The 13,651-nt window shown below is 47.3% G+C and overlaps 11 non-coding genes across 11 annotated transcripts; all 11 read left to right on the forward strand.

Annotated features, from left to right (window-relative positions):
* The first annotated feature begins 1,585 nt into the window (after positions 1–1,585).
* On the forward strand, positions 1,586–1,657 carry TRNAP-UGG (transfer RNA proline (anticodon UGG)). Its single transcript has one exon. It is a non-coding gene; the product is annotated as a tRNA-Pro (tRNA).
* A 419-nt stretch (positions 1,658–2,076) lies between these two features.
* TRNAV-CAC (transfer RNA valine (anticodon CAC)) lies at positions 2,077–2,149 on the forward strand. The gene has a single exon. It is a non-coding gene; the product is annotated as a tRNA-Val (tRNA).
* A 1,787-nt stretch (positions 2,150–3,936) lies between these two features.
* TRNAV-CAC (transfer RNA valine (anticodon CAC)) lies at positions 3,937–4,009 on the forward strand. The gene has a single exon. It is a non-coding gene; the product is annotated as a tRNA-Val (tRNA).
* Positions 4,010–5,324: 1,315 nt separating this feature from the next.
* Positions 5,325–5,396, forward strand: TRNAP-UGG (transfer RNA proline (anticodon UGG)). The gene has a single exon. It is a non-coding gene; the product is annotated as a tRNA-Pro (tRNA).
* Positions 5,397–5,816: 420 nt separating this feature from the next.
* TRNAV-CAC (transfer RNA valine (anticodon CAC)) lies at positions 5,817–5,889 on the forward strand. The gene has a single exon. It is a non-coding gene; the product is annotated as a tRNA-Val (tRNA).
* Positions 5,890–7,200: 1,311 nt separating this feature from the next.
* TRNAP-UGG (transfer RNA proline (anticodon UGG)) lies at positions 7,201–7,272 on the forward strand. The gene has a single exon. It is a non-coding gene; the product is annotated as a tRNA-Pro (tRNA).
* A 419-nt stretch (positions 7,273–7,691) lies between these two features.
* TRNAV-CAC (transfer RNA valine (anticodon CAC)) lies at positions 7,692–7,764 on the forward strand. Its single transcript has one exon. It is a non-coding gene; the product is annotated as a tRNA-Val (tRNA).
* A 1,322-nt stretch (positions 7,765–9,086) lies between these two features.
* On the forward strand, positions 9,087–9,158 carry TRNAP-UGG (transfer RNA proline (anticodon UGG)). The gene has a single exon. It is a non-coding gene; the product is annotated as a tRNA-Pro (tRNA).
* Positions 9,159–10,962: 1,804 nt separating this feature from the next.
* On the forward strand, positions 10,963–11,034 carry TRNAP-UGG (transfer RNA proline (anticodon UGG)). Its single transcript has one exon. It is a non-coding gene; the product is annotated as a tRNA-Pro (tRNA).
* A 419-nt stretch (positions 11,035–11,453) lies between these two features.
* On the forward strand, positions 11,454–11,526 carry TRNAV-CAC (transfer RNA valine (anticodon CAC)). Its single transcript has one exon. It is a non-coding gene; the product is annotated as a tRNA-Val (tRNA).
* A 1,787-nt stretch (positions 11,527–13,313) lies between these two features.
* TRNAV-CAC (transfer RNA valine (anticodon CAC)) lies at positions 13,314–13,386 on the forward strand. The gene has a single exon. It is a non-coding gene; the product is annotated as a tRNA-Val (tRNA).
* The last annotated feature ends 265 nt before the right edge of the window (positions 13,387–13,651 follow it).

Raw genomic sequence — 13,651 nt, forward strand, 5'->3', positions numbered from 1 at the left:
GGAAATATGTCCTTCCCTCTGTACGCTGCATAGGCCCTCAGCTGGCATACTTGTATATGTGCGCATGCTTGATAGGACGTATGTTTTAGGCTGGATTGTGTGAGCTTCAGGCGCAAGGCATTTGATTAGTCTTTAAGCAGGTCCACTTGCACTGCCCTTTGCACCTGTTCTCCCAGTCCCTACAAAGGTGAGCAAGCAGCTGTTTCTGTAGTGTAGTGGTTATCACGTTCGCCTCACACGCGAAAGGTCCCCTGTTCGAGACCGGGCAGAAACACTCTCTGCTGGCATTTTACACAAAATAGTTTTTTTCCCCTTTTGTCACACACAAATGTAAAGTATGAACTTATTTGCGTTCCCATGGAAATAGCATATGCTCTCAAGAGCTTGAGAAATACACTGGGAAGGCAAGCATCCTCACATGTATTCTGTATATGGGGCCAATAAAAAAATGCACGCGCTTGCATTTTGTGTATGTAATGTTGCAGAGCACAGAGAGGATTTATTTTCCCTACTGCTGGGTATTTGGGTCTCTGGGATCACAGTTGGGTCCGCTCCGTCCTCTGAAATGGTCCATATTAGTTACATAGGTTAGTGTACCAAAGAAATAATACATTTTCATATACAGCTTCTTCATTTCTGTGTTCTGAGGGATTACCAGTTGTAAGAAATGCACTTGCCGGTACAGTGATTCCCTGGCTTTCTCTGGCCCGAGAAAGCTTTTCCTCTGAAGTGGGAACAGAAGTTGGACTGCTTCTGCTGAACTTCCTGAAAGCAGAGCTGGCGGGAGGAGGGACTTTTTGAGTGCTGGGAAAATTTGAGCTGGAAATTTGCATCGGCTGGACAGAGATTGCTTGGAGCAGCCAAAATATAATAACGGCCATGGCGCTCAAGTAAAGCAGAAAGCTTTTAGTATACACCTTTTGCACTCTTGTCAACGAAGCTGGGCTCTGTGAATGCTCACCCTACGCAAGAAAAGAGAACAGACTTTGCTGGTGACCTAAATATATCTCGCCTGATCGAGCACGATCGAGCTCTGAGTGAGCAGCTGTGCAATGGTCATCTTTACCAAAGGGGAGATGCTGCTTTTTCCAGTGTCACGCCCATGCTCTCAGGGCTGGAGGGAGGAGGGCTGCTTTTTGTTTTTACAGGCAAAAGGAAAGGCCCAGCCCTCAGAGCTTCTGCCAATGCAGATCCCAGCAGGTGCAAAATAAAGGCTCTCCCCCACCTTGCCAGCTGCAGATTGATCAGAAGACTGCTAGTCTAGTGTGTTGGGCCACTTTCTCTCTTCTGTGTATCGTCCCCTCTTATTACATAAACAGCATAAGAGGAATAAAGGAAGGAAGGAAGGAAGGAACAGTGTATCGCAAGCACCTTCCACCCTGATGTCAATGGGCCACCAACCTTCGGGATGAGGAGGAGACCTGTGAAGACAGTCAGAGCGTGCCGACTGGGGCATTCATTTGGCTCATACACCGACAAGGCTTTCAGCGGCAGCAACAAACTTCAGGAATAGGCATTCTTGGCCTCGAATCCTAAGGGGGGTGCAAACGCTGAGGACAATTCCGTCAAATGCTCAAAGGACCGTGGCTCGTTGGTCTAGGGGTATGATTCTCGCTTTGGGTGCGAGAGGTCCCGGGTTCAAATCCCGGACGAGCCCAATCAAGGTGGTTAACTTGAGCTCCTTCTTTTGTTTTTTCAATGTTATTTTCATTGGACAGACTCTCTGGTTTTCTCGGTAAGCAGTAGTCGATGAACAATTCACTTCCTGAACCTCTTTGCGTGCCATGTCCTTGCGACAAGCACTTTGTGTTCTCTGTTAGCTCTCAGTAACATTCCTTGATTTGCTTGTGAGTTTTGGCCGTCCGATCTCAAAGTGGAAATATGTCCTTCCCTCTGTACGCTGCATAGGCCCTCAGCTGGCATACTTGTATATGTGCGCATGCTTGATAGGACGTATGTTTTAGGCTGGATTGTGTGAGCTTCAGGCGCAAGGCATTTGATTAGTCTTTAAGCAGGTCCACTTGCACTGCCCTTTGCACCTGTTCTCCCAGTCCCTACAAAGGTGAGCAAGCAGCTGTTTCTGTAGTGTAGTGGTTATCACGTTCGCCTCACACGCGAAAGGTCCCCGGTTCGAGACCGGGCAGAAACACTCTCTGCTGGCATTTTACACAAAATAGTTTTTTTCCCCTTTTGTCACACACAAATGTAAAGTATGAACTTATTTGCGTTCTCATGGAAATAGCATATGCTCTCAAGAGCTTGAGAAATACACTGGGAAGGCAAGCATCCTCACATGTATTCTGTATATGGGGCCAATAAAAAAATGCACGCGCTTGCATTTTGTGTATGTAATGTTGCAGAGCACAGAGAGGATTTATTTTCCCTACTGCTGGGTATTTGGGTCTCTGGGATCACAGTTGGGTCCGCTCCGTCCTCTGAAATGGTCCATATTAGTTACATAGGTTAGTGTACCAAAGAAATAATACATTTTCATATACAGCTTCTTCATTTCTGTGTTCTGAGGGATTACCAGTTGTAAGAAATGCACTTGCCGGTACAGTGATTCCCTGGCTTTCTCTGGCCCGAGAAAGCTTTTCCTCTGAAGTGGGAACAGAAGTTGGACTGCTTCTGCTGAACTTCCTGAAAGCAGAGCTGGCGGGAGGAGGGACTTTTTGAGTGCTGGGAAAATTTGAGCTGGAAATTTGCATCGGCTGGACAGAGATTGCTTGGAGCAGCCAAAATATAATAACGGCCATGGCGCTCAAGTAAAGCAGAAAGCTTTTAGTATACACCTTTTGCACTCTTGTCAACGAAGCTGGGCTCTGTGAATGCTCACCCTACGCAAGAAAAGAGAACAGACTTTGCTGGTGACCTAAATATATCTCGCTGATCGAGCACGATCGAGCTCTGAGTGAGCAGCTGTGCAATGGTCATCTTTACCAAAGGGGAGATGCTGCTTTTTCCAGTGTCACGCCCATGCTCTCAGGGCTGGAGGGAGGAGGGCTGCTTTTTGTTTTTACAGGCAAAAGGAAAGGCCCAGCCCTCAGAGCTTCTGCCAATGCAGATCCCAGCAGGTGCAAAATAAAGGCTCTCCCCCACCTTGCCAGCTGCAGATTGATCAGAAGACTGCTAGTCTAGTGTGTTGGGCCACTTTCTCTCTTCTGTGTATCGTCCCCTCTTATTACATAAACAGCATAAGAGGAATAAAGGAAGGAAGGAAGGAAGGAAGGAAGGAACAGTGTATCGCAAGCACCTTCCACCCTGATGTCAATGGGCCACCAACCTTCGGGATGAGGAGGAGACCTGTGAAGACAGTCAGAGCGTGCCGACTGGGGCATTCATTTGGCTCATACACCGACAAGGCTTTCAGCGGCAGGAACAAACTTCAGGAATAGGCATTCTTGGCCTCGAATCCTAAGGGGGGTGCAAACGCTGAGGACAATTCCGTCAAATGCTCAAAGGACCGTGGCTCGTTGGTCTAGGGGTATGATTCTCGCTTTGGGTGCGAGAGGTCCCAATCAAGGTGGTTAACTTGAGCTCCTATTTTTTGTTTTTTCAATGTTATTTTCATTGGACAGACTCTCTGGTTTTCTCGGTAAGCAGTAGTCGATGAACAATTCACTTCCTGAACCTCTTTGCGTGCCATGTCCTTGCGACAAGCACTTTGTGTTCTCTGTTAGCTCTCAGTAACATTCCTTGATTTGCTTGTGAGTTTTGGCCGTCCGATCTCAAAGTGGAAATATGTCCTTCCCTCTGTACGCTGCATAGGCCCTCAGCTGGCATACTTGTATATGTGCGCATGCTTGATAGGACGTATGTTTTAGGCTGGATTGTGTGAGCTTCAGGCGCAAGGCATTTGATTAGTCTTTAAGCAGGTCCACTTGCACTGCCCTTTGCACCTGTTCTCCCAGTCCCTACAAAGGTGAGTAAGCAGCTGTTTCTGTAGTGTAGTGGTTATCACGTTCGCCTCACACGCGAAAGGTCCCCGGTTCGAGACCGGGCAGAAACACTCTCTGCTGGCATTTTACACAAAATAGTTTTTTTCCCCTTTTGTCACACACAAATGTAAAGTATGAACTTATTTGCGTTCCCATGGAAATAGCATATGCTCTCAAGAGCTTGAGAAATACACTGGGAAGGCAAGCATCCTCACATGTATTCTGTATATGGGGCCAATAAAAAAATGCACGCGCTTGCATTTTGTGTATGTAATGTTGCAGAGCACAGAGAGGATTTATTTTCCCTACTGCTGGGTATTTGAGTCTCTGGGATCACAGTTGGGTCCGCTCCGTCCTCTGAAATGGTCCATATTAGTTACATAGGTTAGTGTACCAAAGAAATAATACATTTTCATATACAGCTTCTTCATTTCTGTGTTCTGAGGGATTACCAGTTGTAAGAAATGCACTTGCCGGTACAGTGATTCCCTGGCTTTCTCTGGCCCGAGAAAGCTTTTCCTCTGAAGTGGGAACAGAAGTTGGACTGCTTCTGCTGAACTTCCTGAAAGCAGAGCTGGCGGGAGGAGGGACTTTTTGAGTGCTGGGAAAATTTGAGCTGGAAATTTGCATCGGCTGGACAGAGATTGCTTGGAGCAGCCAAAATATAATAACGGCCATGGCGCTCAAGTAAAGCAGAAAGCTTTTAGTATACACCTTTTGCACTCTTGTCAACGAAGCTGGGCTCTGTGAATGCTCACCCTACGCAAGAAAAGAGAACAGACTTTGCTGGTGACCTAAATATATCTCGCCTGATCGAGCACGATCGAGCTCTGAGTGAGCAGCTGTGCAATGGTCATCTTTACCAAAGGGGAGATGCTGCTTTTTCCAGTGTCACGCCCATGCTCTCAGGGCTGGAGGGAGGAGGGCTGCTTTTTGTTTTTACAGGCAAAAGGAAAGGCCCAGCCCTCAGAGCTTCTGCCAATGCAGATCCCAGCAGGTGCAAAATAAAGGCTCTCCCCCACCTTGCCAGCTGCAGATTGATCAGAAGACTGCTAGTCTAGTGTGTTGGGCCACTTTCTCTCTTCTGTGTATCGTCCCCTCTTATTACATAAACAGCATAAGAGGAATAAAGGAAGGAAGGAAGGAAGGAAGGAACAGTGTATCGCAAGCACCTTCCACCCTGATGTCAATGGGCCACCAACCTTCGGGATGAGGAGGAGACCTGTGAAGACAGTCAGAGCGTGCCGACTGGGGCATTCATTTGGCTCATACACCGACAAGGCTTTCAGCGGCAGGAACAAACTTCAGGAATAGGCATTCTTGGCCTCGAATCCTAAGGGGGGTGCAAACGCTGAGGACAATTCCGTCAAATGCTCAAAGGACCGTGGCTCGTTGGTCTAGGGGTATGATTCTCGCTTTGGGTGCGAGAGGTCCCGGGTTCAAATCCCGGACGAGCCCAATCAAGGTGGTTAACTTGAGCTCCTTTTTTTTGTTTTTTCAATGTTATTTTCATTGGACAGACTCTCTGGTTTTCTCGGTAAGCAGTAGTCGATGAACAATTCACTTCCTGAACCTCTTTGCGTGCCATGTCCTTGCGACAAGCACTTTGTGTTCTCTGTTAGCTCTCAGTAACATTCCTTGATTTGCTTGTGAGTTTTGGCCGTCCGATCTCAAAGTGGAAATATGTCCTTCCCTCTGTACGCTGCATAGGCCCTCAGCTGGCATACTTGTATATGTGCGCATGCTTGATAGGACGTATGTTTTAGGCTGGATTGTGTGAGCTTCAGGCGCAAGGCATTTGCTTAGTCTTTAAGCAGGTCCACTTGCACTGCCCTTTGCACCTGTTCTCCCAGTCCCTACAAAGGTGAGCAAGCAGCTGTTTCTGTAGTGTAGTGGTTATCACGTTCGCCTCACACGCGAAAGGTCCCCGGTTCGAGACCGGGCAGAAACACTCTCTGCTGGCATTTTACACAAAATAGTTTTTTTCCCCTTTTGTCACACACAAATGTAAAGTATGAACTTATTTGCGTTCCCATGGAAATAGCATATGCTCTCAAGAGCTTGAGAAATACACTGGGAAGGCAAGCATCCTCACATGTATTCTGTATATGGGGCCAATAAAAAAATGCACGCGCTTGCATTTTGTGTATGTAATGTTGCAGAGCACAGAGAGGATTTATTTTCCCTACTGCTGGGTATTTGGGTCTCTGGGATCACAGTTGGGTCCGCTTCGTCCTCTGAAATGGTCCATATTAGTTACATAGGTTAGTGTACCAAAGAAATAATACATTTTCATATACAGCTTCTTCATTTCTGTGTTCTGAGGGATTACCAGTTGTAAGAAATGCACTTGCCGGTACAGTGATTCCCTGGCTTTCTCTGGCCCGAGAAAGCTTTTCCTCTGAAGTGGGAACAGAAGTTGGACTGCTTCTGCTGAACTTCCTGAAAGCAGAGCTGGCGGGAGGAGGGACTTTTTGAGTGCTGGGAAAATTTGAGCTGGAAATTTGCATCGGCTGGACAGAGATTGCTTGGAGCAGCCAAAATATAATAACGGCCATGGCGCTCAAGTAAAGCAGAAAGCTTTTAGTATACACCTTTTGCACTCTTGTCAACGAAGCTGGGCTCTGTGAATGCTCACCCTACGCAAGAAAAGAGAACAGACTTTGCTGGTGACCTAAATATATCTCGCCTGATCGAGCACGATCGAGCTCTGAGTGAGCAGCTGTGCAATGGTCATCTTTACCAAAGGGGAGATGCTGCTTTTTCCAGTGTCACGCCCATGCTCTCAGGGCTGGAGGGAGGAGGGCTGCTTTTTGTTTTTACAGGCAAAAGGAAAGGCCCAGCCCTCAGAGCTTCTGCCAATGCAGATCCCAGCAGGTGCAAAATAAAGGCTCTCCCCCACCTTGCCAGCTGCAGATTGATCAGAAGACTGCTAGTCTAGTGTGTTGGGCCACTTTCTCTCTTCTGTGTATCGTCCCCTCTTATTACATAAACAGCATAAGAGGAATAAAGGAAGGAAGGAAGGAAGGAACAGTGTATCGCAAGCACCTTCCACCCTGATGTCAATGGGCCACCAACCTTCGGGATGAGGAGGAGACCTGTGAAGACAGTCAGAGCGTGCCGACTGGGGCATTCATTTGGCTCATACACCGACAAGGCTTTCAGCGGCAGGAACAAACTTCAGGAATAGGCATTCTTGGCCTCGAATCCTAAGGGGGGTGCAAACGCTGAGGACAATTCCGTCAAATGCTCAAAGGACCGTGGCTCGTTGGTCTAGGGGTATGATTCTCGCTTTGGGTGCGAGAGGTCCCGGGTTCAAATCCCGGACGAGCCCAATCAAGGTGGTTAACTTGAGCTCCTTTTTTTGTTTTTTCAATGTTATTTTCATTGGACAGACTCTCTGGTTTTCTCGGTAAGCAGTAGTCGATGAACAATTCACTTCCTGAACCTCTTTTCGTGCCATGTCCTTGCGACAAGCACTTTGTGTTCTCTGTTAGCTCTCAGTAACATTCCTTGATTTGCTTGTGAGTTTTGGCCGTCCGATCTCAAAGTGGAAATATGTCCTTCCCTCTGTACGCTGCATAGGCCCTCAGCTGGCATACTTGTATATGTGCGCATGCTTGATAGGACGTATGTTTTAGGCTGGATTGTGTGAGCTTCAGGCGCAAGGCATTTGATTAGTCTTTAAGCAGGTCCACTTGCACTGCCCTTTGCACCTGTTCTCCCAGTCCCTACAAAGGTGAGCAAGCAGCTGTTTCTGTAGTGTAGTGGTTATCACGTTCGCCTCACACGCGAAAGGTCCCCGGTTCGAGACCGGGCAGAAACACTCTCTGCTGGCATTTTACACAAAATAGTTTTTTTCCCCTTTTGTCACACACAAATGTAAAGTATGAACTTATTTGCGTTCTCATGGAAATAGCATATGCTCTCAAGAGCTTGAGAAATACACTGGGAAGGCAAGCATCCTCACATGTATTCTGTATATGGGGCCAATAAAAAAATGCACGCGCTTGCATTTTGTGTATGTAATGTTGCAGAGCACAGAGAGGATTTATTTTCCCTACTGCTGGGTATTTGGGTCTCTGGGATCACAGTTGGGTCCGCTCCGTCCTCTGAAATGGTCCATATTAGTTACATAGGTTAGTGTACCAAAGAAATAATACATTTTCATATACAGCTTCTTCATTTCTGTGTTCTGAGGGATTACCAGTTGTAAGAAATGCACTTGCCGGTACAGTGATTCCCTGGCTTTCTCTGGCCCGAGAAAGCTTTTCCTCTGAAGTGGGAACAGAAGTTGGACTGCTTCTGCTGAACTTCCTGAAAGCAGAGCTGGCGGGAGGAGGGACTTTTTGAGTGCTGGGAAAATTTGAGCTGGAAATTTGCATCGGCTGGACAGAGATTGCTTGGAGCAGCCAAAATATAATAACGGCCATGGCGCTCAAGTAAAGCAGAAAGCTTTTAGTATACACCTTTTGCACTCTTGTCAACGAAGCTGGGCTCTGTGAATGCTCACCCTACGCAAGAAAAGAGAACAGACTTTGCTGGTGACCTAAATATATCTCGCTGATCGAGCACGATCGAGCTCTGAGTGAGCAGCTGTGCAATGGTCATCTTTACCAAAGGGGAGATGCTGCTTTTTCCAGTGTCACGCCCATGCTCTCAGGGCTGGAGGGAGGAGGGCTGCTTTTTGTTTTTACAGGCAAAAGGAAAGGCCCAGCCCTCAGAGCTTCTGCCAATGCAGATCCCAGCAGGTGCAAAATAAAGGCTCTCCCCCACCTTGCCAGCTGCAGATTGATCAGAAGACTGCTAGTCTAGTGTGTTGGGCCACTTTCTCTCTTCTGTGTATCGTCCCCTCTTATTACATAAACAGCATAAGAGGAATAAAGGAAGGAAGGAAGGAAGGAAGGAAGGAAGGAACAGTGTATCGCAAGCACCTTCCACCCTGATGTCAATGGGCCACCAACCTTCGGGATGAGGAGGAGACCTGTGAAGACAGTCAGAGCGTGCCGACTGGGGCATTCATTTGGCTCATACACCGACAAGGCTTTCAGCGGCAGGAACAAACTTCAGGAATAGGCATTCTTGGCCTCGAATCCTAAGGGGGGTGCAAACGCTGAGGACAATTCCGTCAAATGCTCAAAGGACCGTGGCTCGTTGGTCTAGGGGTATGATTCTCGCTTTGGGTGCGAGAGGTCCCGGGTTCAAATCCCGGACGAGCCCAATCAAGGTGGTTAACTTGAGCTCCTTTTTTTTGTTTTTTCAATGTTATTTTCATTGGACAGACTCTCTGGTTTTCTCGGTAAGCAGTAGTCGATGAACAATTCACTTCCTGAACCTCTTTGCGTGCCATGTCCTTGCGACAAGCACTTTGTGTTCTCTGTTAGCTCTCAGTAACATTCCTTGATTTGCTTGTGAGTTTTGGCCGTCCGATCTCAAAGTGGAAATATGTCCTTCCCTCTGTACGCTGCATAGGCCCTCAGCTGGCATACTTGTATATGTGCGCATGCTTGATAGGACGTATGTTTTAGGCTGGATTGTGTGAGCTTCAGGCGCAAGGCATTTGATTAGTCTTTAAGCAGGTCCACTTGCACTGCCCTTTGCACCTGTTCTCCCAGTCCCTACAAAGGTGAGCAAGCAGCTGTTTCTGTAGTGTAGTGGTTATCACGTTCGCCTCACACGCGAAAGGTCCCCTGTTCGAGACCGGGCAGAAACACTCTCTGCTGGCATTTTACACAAAATAGTTTTTTTCCCCTTTTGTCACACACAAATGTAAAGTATGAACTTATTTGCGTTCCCATGGAAATAGCATATGCTCTCAAGAGCTTGAGAAATACACTGGGAAGGCAAGCATCCTCACATGTATTCTGTATATGGGGCCAATAAAAAAATGCACGCGCTTGCATTTTGTGTATGTAATGTTGCAGAGCACAGAGAGGATTTATTTTCCCTACTGCTGGGTATTTGGGTCTCTGGGATCACAGTTGGGTCCGCTCCGTCCTCTGAAATGGTCCATATTAGTTACATAGGTTAGTGTACCAAAGAAATAATACATTTTCATATACAGCTTCTTCATTTCTGTGTTCTGAGGGATTACCAGTTGTAAGAAATGCACTTGCCGGTACAGTGATTCCCTGGCTTTCTCTGGCCCGAGAAAGCTTTTCCTCTGAAGTGGGAACAGAAGTTGGACTGCTTCTGCTGAACTTCCTGAAAGCAGAGCTGGCGGGAGGAGGGACTTTTTGAGTGCTGGGAAAATTTGAGCTGGAAATTTGCATCGGCTGGACAGAGATTGCTTGGAGCAGCCAAAATATAATAACGGCCATGGCGCTCAAGTAAAGCAGAAAGCTTTTAGTATACACCTTTTGCACTCTTGTCAACGAAGCTGGGCTCTGTGAATGCTCACCCTACGCAAGAAAAGAGAACAGACTTTGCTGGTGACCTAAATATATCTCGCCTGATCGAGCACGATCGAGCTCTGAGTGAGCAGCTGTGCAATGGTCATCTTTACCAAAGGGGAGATGCTGCTTTTTCCAGTGTCACGCCCATGCTCTCAGGGCTGGAGGGAGGAGGGCTGCTTTTTGTTTTTACAGGCAAAAGGAAAGGCCCAGCCCTCAGAGCTTCTGCCAATGCAGATCCCAGCAGGTGCAAAATAAAGGCTCTCCCCCACCTTGCCAGCTGCAGATTGATCAGAAGACTGCTAGTCTAGTGTGTTGGGCCACTTTCTCTCTTCTGTGTATCGTCCCCTCTTATTACATAAACAGCATAAGAGGAATAAAGGAAGGAAGGAAGGAAGGAACAGTGTATCGCAAGCACCTTCCACCCTGATGTCAATGGGCCACCAACCTTCGGGATGAGGAGGAGACCTGTGAAGACAGTCAGAGCGTGCCGACTGGGGCATTCATTTGGCTCATACACCGACAAGGCTTTCAGCGGCAGCAACAAACTTCAGGAATAGGCATTCTTGGCCTCGAATCCTAAGGGGGGTGCAAACGCTGAGGACAATTCCGTCAAATGCTCAAAGGACCGTGGCTCGTTGGTCTAGGGGTATGATTCTCGCTTTGGGTGCGAGAGGTCCCGGGTTCAAATCCCGGACGAGCCCAATCAAGGTGGTTAACTTGAGCTCCTTCTTTTGTTTTTTCAATGTTATTTTCATTGGACAGACTCTCTGGTTTTCTCGGTAAGCAGTAGTCGATGAACAATTCACTTCCTGAACCTCTTTGCGTGCCATGTCCTTGCGACAAGCACTTTGTGTTCTCTGTTAGCTCTCAGTAACATTCCTTGATTTGCTTGTGAGTTTTGGCCGTCCGATCTCAAAGTGGAAATATGTCCTTCCCTCTGTACGCTGCATAGGCCCTCAGCTGGCATACTTGTATATGTGCGCATGCTTGATAGGACGTATGTTTTAGGCTGGATTGTGTGAGCTTCAGGCGCAAGGCATTTGATTAGTCTTTAAGCAGGTCCACTTGCACTGCCCTTTGCACCTGTTCTCCCAGTCCCTACAAAGGTGAGCAAGCAGCTGTTTCTGTAGTGTAGTGGTTATCACGTTCGCCTCACACGCGAAAGGTCCCCGGTTCGAGACCGGGCAGAAACACTCTCTGCTGGCATTTTACACAAAATAGTTTTTTTCCCCTTTTGTCACACACAAATGTAAAGTATGAACTTATTTGCGTTCTCATGGAAATAGCATATGCTCTCAAGAGCTTGAGAAATACACTGGGAAGGCAAGCATCCTCACATGTATTCTGTATATGGGGCCAATAAAAAAATGCACGCGCTTGCATTTTGTGTATGTAATGTTGCAGAGCACAGAGAGGATTTATTTTCCCTACTGCTGGGTATTTGGGTCTCTGGGATCACAGTTGGGTCCGCTCCGTCCTCTGAAATGGTCCATATTAGTTACATAGGTTAGTGTACCAAAGAAATAATACATTTTCATATACAGCTTCTTCATTTCTGTGTTCTGAGGGATTACCAGTTGTAAGAAATGCACTTGCCGGTACAGTGATTCCCTGGCTTTCTCTGGCCCGAGAAAGCTTTTCCTCTGAAGTGGGAACAGAAGTTGGACTGCTTCTGCTGAACTTCCTGAAAGCAGAGCTGGCGGGAGGAGGGACTTTTTGAGTGCTGGGAAAATTTGAGCTGGAAATTTGCATCGGCTGGACAGAGATTGCTTGGAGCAGCCAAAATATAATAACGGCCATGGCGCTCAAGTAAAGCAGAAAGCTTTTAGTATACACCTTTTGCACTCTTGTCAACGAAGCTGGGCTCTGTGAATGCTCACCCTACGCAAGAAAAGAGAACAGACTTTGCTGGTGACCTAAATATATCTCGCTGATCGAGCACGATCGAGCTCTGAGTGAGCAGCTGTGCAATGGTCATCTTTACCAAAGGGGAGATGCTGCTTTTTCCAGTGTCACGCCCATGCTCTCAGGGCTGGAGGGAGGAGGGCTGCTTTTTGTTTTTACAGGCAAAAGGAAAGGCCCAGCCCTCAGAGCTTCTGCCAATGCAGATCCCAGCAGGTGCAAAATAAAGGCTCTCCCCCACCTTGCCAGCTGCAGATTGATCAGAAGACTGCTAGTCTAGTGTGTTGGGCCACTTTCTCTCTTCTGTGTATCGTCCCCTCTTATTACATAAACAGCATAAGAGGAATAAAGGAAGGAAGGAAGGAAGGAAGGAAGGAACAGTGTATCGCAAGCACCTTCCACCCTGATGTCAATGGGCCACCAACCTTCGGGATGAGGAGGAGACCTGTGAAGACAGTCAGAGCGTGCCGACTGGGGCATTCATTTGGCTCATACACCGACAAGGCTTTCAGCGGCAGGAACAAACTTCAGGAATAGGCATTCTTGGCCTCGAATCCTAAGGGGGGTGCAAACGCTGAGGACAATTCCGTCAAATGCTCAAAGGACCGTGGCTCGTTGGTCTAGGGGTATGATTCTCGCTTTGGGTGCGAGAGGTCCCAATCAAGGTGGTTAACTTGAGCTCCTATTTTTTGTTTTTTCAATGTTATTTTCATTGGACAGACTCTCTGGTTTTCTCGGTAAGCAGTAGTCGATGAACAATTCACTTCCTGAACCTCTTTGCGTGCCATGTCCTTGCGACAAGCACTTTGTGTTCTCTGTTAGCTCTCAGTAACATTCCTTGATTTGCTTGTGAGTTTTGGCCGTCCGATCTCAAAGTGGAAATATGTCCTTCCCTCTGTACGCTGCATAGGCCCTCAGCTGGCATACTTGTATATGTGCGCATGCTTGATAGGACGTATGTTTTAGGCTGGATTGTGTGAGCTTCAGGCGCAAGGCATTTGATTAGTCTTTAAGCAGGTCCACTTGCACTGCCCTTTGCACCTGTTCTCCCAGTCCCTACAAAGGTGAGTAAGCAGCTGTTTCTGTAGTGTAGTGGTTATCACGTTCGCCTCACACGCGAAAGGTCCCCGGTTCGAGACCGGGCAGAAACACTCTCTGCTGGCATTTTACACAAAATAGTTTTTTTCCCCTTTTGTCACACACAAATGTAAAGTATGAACTTATTTGCGTTCCCATGGAAATAGCATATGCTCTCAAGAGCTTGAGAAATACACTGGGAAGGCAAGCATCCTCACATGTATTCTGTATATGGGGCCAATAAAAAAATGCACGCGCTTGCATTTTGTGTATGTAATGTTGCAGAGCACAGAGAGGATTTATTTTCCCTACTGCTGGGTATTTGAGTCTCTGGGATCA

Source organism: Ambystoma mexicanum, chromosome 2q, assembly GCF_040938575.1.
Source record: "Ambystoma mexicanum isolate Mex_15411 chromosome 2q, UKY_AmexF1_1, whole genome shotgun sequence".
NCBI classification, from domain to species: domain Eukaryota; kingdom Metazoa; phylum Chordata; class Amphibia; order Caudata; family Ambystomatidae; genus Ambystoma; species Ambystoma mexicanum.